Source organism: Gorilla gorilla, chromosome 9 (assembly GCF_029281585.2).
Source record: "Gorilla gorilla gorilla isolate KB3781 chromosome 9, NHGRI_mGorGor1-v2.1_pri, whole genome shotgun sequence".
In the NCBI taxonomy this organism is placed as follows: domain Eukaryota; kingdom Metazoa; phylum Chordata; class Mammalia; order Primates; family Hominidae; genus Gorilla; species Gorilla gorilla.
This window is the reverse complement of record NC_073233.2, coordinates 144,197,095-144,208,101: the sequence shown is the minus strand read 5'-3', so window position 1 is coordinate 144,208,101 and position 11,007 is coordinate 144,197,095. Positions and strand designations below refer to the sequence as shown.

Here is an 11,007-nt window from a genome sequence, read left to right as displayed (position 1 = left end):
TAAGGTAGGTGACACTTCCAGGCAGGGCCGAGCTCTCAGCATAGTAGTGCCATGTAAGGGGACCTTGCATTATGGTTCTATCTGGGCCTTGGCTTGTCAGAGCCTGGAATTTCGCCCTAACATTTCATTTAGGGGTGGCCGGTATCCTTAAATTTTGTTTAATTTTAGCTGTATCACAAAACAACTATCATATAATGATTATAACGATGATGATGCTGATAACTACCATTTATTGAGTCCTATGTCACATGATGTGCTTTATGTACTTTGTCTCTAATTACTATGGAGATTGACTTACCCACCTAAAATGAAGCCCATTTCTCTTTCAGGACACATCCACCTGTTGAATTGTGGTGTTTAAGAGATTTTTTTTCAGAACTGTTGCAGACAGAGGTGAGTTCCTATCTCCTTCTGCAATTACCTGCTGAATATCCTTGAGTGAGAGGTCATTGCCATAAAAATAACTTGCCAAAAGTTAATTTTCCTTATGCATAAGTCGTTGTTGTAGTCTGTTCAAGCTGCTATAACAAAATGCCATGGGCAGAAATTAATTACTCATGGCCCTAGAGGCTGGAAGTGCAAAGTCAAGACACTGGCAGATTTGGAGTCTGGTGAGGGTCTGCTTCCTGGATCATAGATGGCTGTCTTTTTCTGTGTTTTCACATGGTAAAAGGGGTGAGGAATCTATCTGGGGTCTCTTTTATAAGGCCACTTGCTCTTTTAAATAAGGGTCCCACGTTGTTGCCAAGTGTACAAAAATAGCAGAAAAGCTAAAATCAAAATGTTGGACTAAGATTAGATGCAGGAAAAGATGTAGACAGGATGTAAAAAAAACAAGTATGTAGAGTCATGAATGGCTCAAAGTCAGACACAACAGCATCACAAATAACAGTCTAAACACTGGTCATCTCTGAGATGTCTTCCACAGATTAATCTCACCCATTGCATACAGATGCTTCCATTTTATCTTAACATTTCGAGGTGATTCATTTTATTTTGAGGACCTACGTGCCATTCATTTTCTTCCACAGCTGCACCAACATACACACACATGCTCAAACATTAGTCTCAACCAAAAATTATATACACAAACAGACTGAAGCTGGGGATGCAGTCAGTCAGCCAGAAGTTGTTTGGTAAATTATCTATTCATTTGGAAGAAAAACAAAGTTAGATCCCTATCTCAAGCTACTGAATGAACAAAATTAAAACTCCAAAATGTAAACATTAAAAAAAACTATAAACATACCAGAGATGATACTTCAAGTTAGAGCAGCCTAAAAAGGTGGACAAATCCTCTCCCCGCCAAAACAAATATAAAAGTATAAAGTTGTTTTGCTCACTTCAGCAGCACGTGAACTAAAATTGGAATGATACAGAGAAGATTAACATGGCCCCTGCACAAGGATGACACGCAAATTCATGAAGCATTTCATTTTTAAAAAAGTATAAAATTGTTTAAACAAGCGTTTTAGGACTGGAAATCAACCAAAAGCAAATAATAAACTAAAAAGGGTCTATTCATGAAATCTACCCAAATGTCATATAAGAACAGCAAGAGTCTGAACTTACTGATTATTTCCTTCTATCATCTCACATCTATAGACATAGATAGATGAGTAGAAATTATCCTTTCTGCAGCCAGGCGAGGTGGTTCACACCTGTAATTCCTGCACTTTGGGAGGCCGAGGCAGGTGGATCACCTGAGGTCAGGAGTTCGAGACCAGCCTGGCCAACAATGATGAAACCCCACCTCTACTAAAAATACAAAAATTAGTCGGGCATGATGGCGGGTGCCTGTAATCCCAGCTACTTGGGAGGCTGAGGCAGGAGAATCACTTGAACACAAGAGGCAGAGGTTGCAGTGAGCCAAGATAGTGCCACTGCATTGTGGGCGACAAGAGCAAAACTCTACCTCAAAAAAAAGAAAGAAAGAAAGAAAAATTATCCTTTCTGAAGAACACAGAAAAAAAAGGCTGGAGAAAAATGATCAGAGCCTCAGGGACCTCTGGGACAACATCAAGCACACAAACATACATATAATAAGAGTCCTGAAGGGGAGGAGAGCAGAAAAAAGGTTAAAAAAAATTTTTTTGAAGAAATAATGCCCTGAAAACCTCCCAACTATGCTGAAAAACATTAATCAGCAGGTTCAAGAAGCGCCACAAACCTAGGTAAGAAAAACTCAAAGAGATTTGCACATCATAGTTAAATTGCTAAAAGCCAAAGACAATTTAAAAATCTTGAATGCAGTAAGAGAAAAATAACTCCCATGTACAGAAGAACAACAACATATTTAACAGCTGAGTTTCCATCAGAATCAATAAAGGCCAAAAGGCAGTAGAACAACATATTCAAAAGACTCAAAGAAAACAGTGTCAACCAATATGTCCAGCAAAATCCAGCATATAAACAGAACCAAAGACAAAAACCACATGATTATCTCAATAAATGCAGAAAAGGCCTTTGACAAAATTCAACAGCACTTCATGCTAAAAACGCTCAATAAATTAGGTATTGATGGGACGTATCTCAAAATAATAAGAGCTATCTATGACAAACCCACAGCCAATATCATACTGAATGGGTAAAAACTGGAAGCATTCCCTTTGAAAACTGGCACAAGACAGGGATGCCCTCTCTCACCACTCCTAGTCAACATAGTTCTGGCCAGGGCAATCAGGCAGGAGAAAGAAATAAAAGGTATTCAATTAGGAAAAGAGGAAGTCAAATTGTCCCTGTTTGCAGATGACATGATTGTATATCTAGAAAACCCCATCGTCTCAACCCAAAATCTCCTTAAGCTGATAAGCAACTTCAGCAAAGTCTCAGGATACAAAATCAATGTGCAAAAATCACAAGCATTCTTATACACCAGTAACAGACAAACAGAGAGCCAAATCATGAGTGAACTCCCATTCACAATTGCTTCAAAGAAAATAAAATACCTAGGAATCCAACTTACAAGGGATGTGAAAGGCCTCTTCAAGAAGAACTACAAACCACTGCTCAATGAAATAAAAGAGGATACAAACAAATGGAAGAACATTCCATGCTCATGGATAGGAAGAATCAACATTATGAAAATGGCCATACTGCCCAAGGTAATTTATAGATTCAATGCCATCCCCACCAAGCTACCAATGATTTTCTTCACAGACTTGGAAAAAACTACTTTAAATTTTATATGGAACCAAAAAAGAGACTGCATTGCCAAGTCAATCCTAAGCCAGAAGAACAAAGCTGGATGCATCCCACTACCTGACTTCAAACTACACTACAAGGCTACAGTAACCAAAACAGCATGGTACCGGTACCAAAACAGAGATATAAACCAATGGAACAGAACAGAGCCCTCAGAAATAATACCACACATCTACAACTATCTGATCTTTGACAAACCTGACAAAAACAAGAAATGGGAAAAGGATTCCCTATTCAACAAATAGTGCTGGGAAAACTGGCTAGCCTTATGTAGAAAGCTGAAACTGGATCCCTTCCTTACACCTTATACAAAAATTAATTCAAGATGGATTAAAGACTTAAATGTTAGACCTAAAACCATAAAAACCCTAGTAGAAAACCTAGGCAGTACCATTCAGGACATAGGCATAGGCAAGGACTACATGCCTAAAACACCAAAAGCAATGGCAACAAAAGCCACAATTGACAAATAGGATCTAATTAAACTAAAGAGCTTCTGCACAGCAAAAGAAACTACCATCAGAGTGAACAGGCAACCTACAGAATGGGATAAAATTTTTACAATCTACCCATCTGACAAAGTGCTAATATCCAGAATCTACAAAGAACTCAAACAAATTTACAAGAAAAAAAACCCCCATCAACAAGTCAGCAAAGGATATGAACAGACACTTCTGAAAAGAAGACATTTATGCAGCCAACAGACACATGAAAAAATGCTCATCATCACTGGCCATCAGAGAAATGCAAATCAAAACCACAATGAGACACCATCTCACACCAGTTAGAACGGCGATCATTAAAAAGTCAGGAAACAACAGGTGCTGGAGAGGATGTGGAGAAATAGGAACACTTCTACACTGTTGGTGGGAATGTAAACTAGTTCAACCATTGTGGAAGTTGGTGTGGCGATTCCTCAGGGATCTAAAACTAGAAAAACCATTTGACCCAGCCATCCCATTACTGGGTATATACCCAAAGGACTATAAATCATGCTGCTATAAAGACACATGCACACATATGTTTATTATGGCACTATTCATAATAGCAAAGACTTAGAACCAACCCAAATGTCCAACAATGATAGACTGGATGAAGAAAATGTGGCACATGTACACCATGGAATACTATGCAGCCATAAAAAATGATGAGTTCATGTCCTTTGTAGGGATATGGATGAAGCTGGAAACCATCATTCTCAGCAAATTATTGCAAGGACAAAAAACCAAACACCGCATGTTCTCACTCATAGGTGGGAATTGAACAATGAGAACACATGGACACAGGAAGGGGAACATCACACACTGGGGCCTGTTGTGGGGTGGGGGGGGAGGGATAGCATTGGGAGGTATACCTAATGTTAAATGACGAGTTAATGGGTGCAGCACACCAACATGGCACATGTATACATATGTAACAAACCTGCATGTTGTGCACATGTACCCTATAACTTAAAGTATAATAAAAAATATATATATATATAAAGAAGCTAAAATAAATTCATTCAAAGATATACAAAAACAGGCCGGGCACAGCAGCTCACGCCTGTTATCCCAGCATTTTGGGAGGCCGAGGCGGATGGGTCACTTCAGCTCAGGAGTTTGAGATCAGCCTGGCCAACATGGTGAAACCCCATCTCTACAAAAAATACAAAAATTAGCTGGGCGTGGTGGCAGTCACCTATAGTCCCAGCTACTCTGCAGACTGAGGCACAAGAATCACTTCAACTCCGGAGGTGGAGGTTGCAGTGAGCCAAGATCGTGCCACTGCACTCCAGCCTGGGTGACAGAGCGAGATTCTGCTCAAAAGAAAGATGAACAAAAACAGAATCTGTAGCTAGCAGAACTGTCCCATGAGAAATACTAAAGGAAGACTTTCAGGTTGAAAGAAAATGGTACCAGAAAATGAATCCGCAGAAAGAAATGAAGAGCAATGGAAATGATAAATATGTGGGTTAGCATAAAGGGCTGTATGAACAGGTTTTTTTCTCTTTTTTTATATGTTTGTTTTAAATGTTCTGTTTAAATATATATTTATAGATTATGTAAGTTCATATGATATATATATATACATTTATTAATATAAAATAGTTTAAAATGTTTGTTTAAATATTATATGACTGCATAAGGCAATCACTCTATCACTGTTCTGTCGGATTTATGGCATATATAAGTATAATAAATATAGCATTAATGGCTCAAAGAATGGGGAAATTGAGCTATATTAGAACAAAGTTGTTATATTTTTCAAAATTCCCAGCATTAAGCTAAAGTAGATTGTGATAAGATATATATTATAATCCCTAGAGTAACCACAAAGAAAATTAAATTTCAAAATAGTTAATAAAATAACCTAGGACTTAAAATGTCTCACACTTAAAAAAAAAAATGATGTGTTTAACACAAGAGAAGGCAGCAAAATAGGATGGGGGGAAGAAAGACATGGGACATACAAAAACAAATAGTAAAATGGCAGATGTAAATCCAAAGATATCAACAATTAAATTAAATGTAATGGATTAAACACTCCAATCAAAAGGCAGTCATTATCAACATGTACGAAAAAGCACGGTCCAATACAGTCGTGTGCTACACCATGACATTTCAGTCAATGACAGGCCGCATACAGGAGGGTGGTCCCATAGGATTATAAAGAAGCTGAAAAATTTCTGTTGCCTCGTGATGTCATATCTGTGGTAACGCTGCAGCACAAAGCATTACTTATGAGTCTCTGGTGAAGCTGGTGTAAACAAATCTACTACCAGTCATATAAAAGTATAGCCCACATAATTATAGTTGCAGTCTCTAATGCTTGATAAAGATAATAAATGACTACGCTACTGGTTTATGTATACACCGTACTATACCCTTTTTTGTTCCTATTTTAGAGTGTACACCTACTTATTTTTTTTAACTGTAGAGCAGCCTCAGGCAGGTCCTTCAGGAGATATTCCCAAAGAAATTATTGCTGTCATAGGAAGTGACAGCTCCGTCCATGTTACTGACCCTGAAGACCTTCCAGTGGGACAAGATGTGGAGGTGGGAAACAGTGATATTGATGATCCCGACCCTCCCTGTAGAGCCCTAGACTAATGTGTGTGTTTGTCTCTTCGTTTTTAACAAAGAAGTTTGAAAAGTAGGAAAAAAAATTACAAATTTTAAAAATAAAAATTGAATAAGGCTATAAAGAAAGAAAATACTTTTGTACAGCTGTACAATATATGCTTTAAGCTAAGTGTTATTGCAAAAAAGTCAAAAAGTTAAAATATTAAAAAGGATAAAAGCCAAGCTTGGTGGCTCATGCCTGTAATCCCTGCACTTTGGGAGGCCGAGGTGGGCAGATCACAAGGTCAGGAGATTGAGATTATCCTGGCCAACATGGTGAAACCCCATCTCTACTAAAAATACAAAAATTAGCTGGGAGTGGCGCCACCTGCCTGTTATTCCAGCTACTCAGGAGGCTGAGGCAGGAGAATCGCTTGAACCCAGGAGGCAGAGGCTGCAGTGAGCCAAGATCACACCACTGCACTCCAGCTTGGCAACAGAGCTAGACTCTGCCTCAAAAAAATAAAAGGGTATAAATTTAAAAAGTTGTAGTATGTAATGTTATTTTATTATCGAAGAAAGAAAACCATTTTTAATAAATTAAGTGTAGCCTAAGTGTACAGTGTGTATAAAGTCTGCAGTAGGGTACAGTAATGTCCTAGGCATTCACATTCAATTACCATTCACTCACTGACTCACCCAAAGCAACTTTAGTCCTACAAGCTCCATTCATGGGAAGTGCTCTATACAGGTGTTACATTTTTTATCTTTTATATCATATTTTTACTCTATCTCTTCTATCTTTAGAAATGTTTATATACACAAATAGTCATGATTATGTTACAATTTCCTACAGTGTTGAGTACAGTAACATGCCGTACAGGTTTGTAGCCTAGGATCACTAGGTTATACCCTATAGTCTAGGTGTGTAGCAGGCTATACCATCTAGGTTTCTGGAAAGGTACATTTCTCAAAACATCCCTGTCGTTAACTGACACATGACTACATAAGCTGTCTTCAAGAAAAGCACTTTTAATTCAGACAAAAGTAGTTACAAAGTAAAAGAATGGGGAAAATATAGCTGGCTCATGCCTGTAATCCCAGCACTTTGGGAGGACCAGGTGGGCGAATCGCTTGAAGTCAGGAGTTCGAGACCAGCCTGGCCAACATGGTGAAACCCCATCTCTACTAAAAATACAAAAATTAGTTGGGCCTGGTGGTGCACACTTGTAATCTCAGCTACTCAAGAGGCAGGAGGCTGAGGCAAGAGAATCGCTTGAACGTGGGAGGCGGAGGTTGCAGTGAGCTGAGATTGCACCAGTGCACTCCAGCCTGGGTGACAGAGAGAGACTCTGTCTCAAAAAAAAAAAAAAAAAAAGAATGGAGAAAATATATGTAAATCATACAAAATGTTACCATAAGGGAGTTGAAGTACTTATGTTAATATCAGAAAAAAAATAGAATTTAAATCAAGAAATATTGGTAGGGATAAATAGCAACAATATTTCATAATGATAAAAGTATCAAAACATCAGAAACATAAAACAATTATAAAGACATAGGCATTGAATAACACATACATGCAGCAAACACTGACAGAATGGAAAGGAGAAATGGACAATTTAGCAATTGTAATTAGAAATTTTAAGTCCCTTCTCTAAGTAACTGATAGAATGGCTAGGCATAAAATGAATAAGGATATATAAATCTTGCACAACTGTCAACCAACTTTACCCAGCTAACATATAGAATGCTCCCACCCAACAGCAGGGTATACAGTCCTTTCACATCCACATGGAACATTTTCCAGGATAGATCCTTTGCTGGATCACGAAACTAGTCTCAATAAACTTAAAAGGATTGAAGTCATCTGAAGTATGTCCTCCAACCCTGATGGAACTAAATTGAAAATTAACGACAGAAAGAAATTTGGTAAACCCTCAAACATTTGAAAAACATACTTCTAAATAACCATGGAGGCCAGGAGCGGTGGCTCATGCCTGTAATTCCAACAATTTGGGAGGCTGAGGAGGGTAGATTACCTGAGGTGAGGAGTTCGAGACCAGCCTGGCCAACATGGCGAAACCCCATATCTACTAAAAATACAAAAATTAGCCAGCATGGTGGCACGCACCTGTAGTCGCAGCTACTCAGGAACCTGAGGCAGGAGAATTACTTGAACTGGGAGGCAGAGGTTGCAGTGAGCTGAGACTGAGCCACTGCACTCCAGTCTGGAAGACAGCATGAGACTCCGTCTGTGAAACCCCGTATCTACTAAAAATACAAAAATTATCTGGCATGGTGGCACACGCCTGTAGTCACAGCTACTCAGGAGGCTGAGGCAGGAGAATCACTTGAACCTGGGAAGTGGATGCTGCAGTGAGCCGAGGTCGTGCCATTGCACTCCTGTCTGGCCAATAAGAGCAAAACACCACCCCCCCAAAATAAAATAATAAATAAATAAGTAATTTAATAACCATGGATCAAAGAAAAAAATCATAAGGTTAATTAGAAAACATTTCAAACTGAATGAAAACAAAACCACTGAAATCTCTGAGCGTAGCTAATGCAAGGCCTAAAAGAAAGTTTATAGCTTTAAATGCTTAAATTAGAAGGAAGAAAGATCTATAATCCATAATCTAATCTTTCACTTCAAAAGGTAGAAAAAGAAGGGCAAATTAAACCCAAAGTAAAGTGAAGGAAACAATAGCAATCAAAATACAAATCAATAAAATAAAAACAGTAAGGAAGAAAGTCAAAAGCTGATTATTTGAAAAGAGAAATACAGTTGATAAAATTTTCTCTAGACTGACAAAGAAAAAGAGAAATAAGACATAAATTATGAAAATCAGGAATGAAAAGGGAATGTAGCTACTGACCCTACAGAAAGGATTTTAAGAGAATACTATGAACAGCTTTATGCCAGCAAATTACACAACATAGATGAAATGTATAAATTCCTAGAAAGACAAAAATTACCAAAACTGACTCAATCAGAAATTTAAAATCTGAGGAGACTGATAACAAATAAGAAATTGAATTAGTAACTTAAAATCTTCCCACAAAAAAAAAACTCTAGGCCCAGATGACTTTACTGGTCAATTGTATCCAATATTTAAGGAAGCAATCTTGCCAATCCTATACAAACTCTTCAGAAAATCTGTGTATTTGTTTATGAGGGCTGCCATCACAAAGTACTGCACTATGTGGCTTAAACTATGGAAATTTACTGTCTCACAGTTCTAGAGGCTACAAGTCCAAGACCAAGGTGTTGGTAGGTTGGTTCCCTCCAAGGACTGTGAGGGAAGGGTCTGTCCCAGGCCTCTTTCACTGGCTTGCAGAGTCATCTTCCGCCTGTCTTCACATTCTCTCCCCTCTGTCTGTGTCTGTGTCCAAATTTCCGCTTCTTACAAGGACACCAGTCGTATTGGATTGGGACCCACCCTAAAGACCTCATTTTAACTTGATTACCTCTATAGAAACCTCATCTCCAAATAAGAGCACATTCTGAGGCACTGGCACTTAGCATTTTAACGTATACATTTGGGCAGGAGGGCACAGTTCAACCGATACCAATAGGTGAGGAGGAAATATTTCCTAACTCATTCGATGAGGCCAGTATCATTACCCAGATACCAACACAATACAAAGATATCAGAAGTAGGAAAAACTATCAACTAAAATCTCTCATAAAAATAGATGCAAAAGCTCTTTAAAAATAATACTAGCAAACTGAATACATAAACATATATTTTTAAGTACCCACCATGACAAAGTGGGAATTACCCCAGGAAAGTAAGGTTAGATTAACATCTTAAAATATATTAATATTACATACCATATTAATAGAATAAAGAATAAAAATCGCATGATTATCTCAATAGATATAGGAAAATCATTTGACAAAATCCATGATAAAATAAAAAGAACTTTCCACAAAGTAGAAAAAAGCAGAACTTCTTCAACCTTATAAAGAGCTTTTCTCAAGAAACCTGTATCTATGTGATATTTGATGGTGAAAGACTGAGATCAGAAACAAGACAAGCATGTCCATTCTTAACACTTCTATTGAAAATTTTACTGAAAGTTATAGCCAGGGATAGACTGGAAAAAAATAATAAAAGGCATCCAGACTGGGAAAAAAGAAATAAAACTGTCCTTAATCACAGAAGATGTGTGCAGAAAATCTGATGGAATCTATTTTTAAAAACCTGCTAGAACTAATGAGTAAGTTTAGGAAGGTTGCAGGATATAAAACCAATATAAAAAATCAATTGTATTTTATATGCTAGCAATGAACAATCTAAAATGATATTAAGGAAAAAAATTGCACTCACAATACAATAAAAAATAATAAAACACTTGGGAAAATATCAACAAAAGAAGTGTAAGACTCATACACTGAGAATTTCGAAACAATGTTTTGTGAAGATCTAAATAAATGGAGAAATATGTTATGTTCCATGGCATTTTATTATATTTATAGCATAGTTTTATTATAGTTATAAAATCAGTTTTTTTTCTTTTTAATGGAGTTCTTTTTCAAGTTTGATTTTTTCTTTTTTCTTTTCTTTTTTTTTTGTGTGTGTGTTTGTTTGTTGAGACAGGGTTTCACTCTGTCACCTAGGCTGGAGTGCAGTGGCACGACCTCAGCTCACTGCAACCTCCACCTCCTGGGTTCAAGCCATTCTCCTACCTTAGCCTCCAGAGTAGCTGGGACTAAAGGTAGGTACCACTACGCCTGGCTAATTTTTGTATT

At 37.6% G+C, this 11,007-nt stretch overlaps 1 non-coding gene across 1 annotated transcript; it reads left to right on the top strand.

Moving 5' to 3' along the window:
• Nucleotides 1-1,335: 1,335 nt before the first annotated feature.
• LOC129525626 (U6 spliceosomal RNA) lies at nt 1,336-1,442 on the top strand. The gene has a single exon (XR_008670035.1). It is a non-coding gene; the product is annotated as a U6 spliceosomal RNA (small nuclear RNA).
• Nucleotides 1,443-11,007: the final 9,565 nt, after the last annotated feature.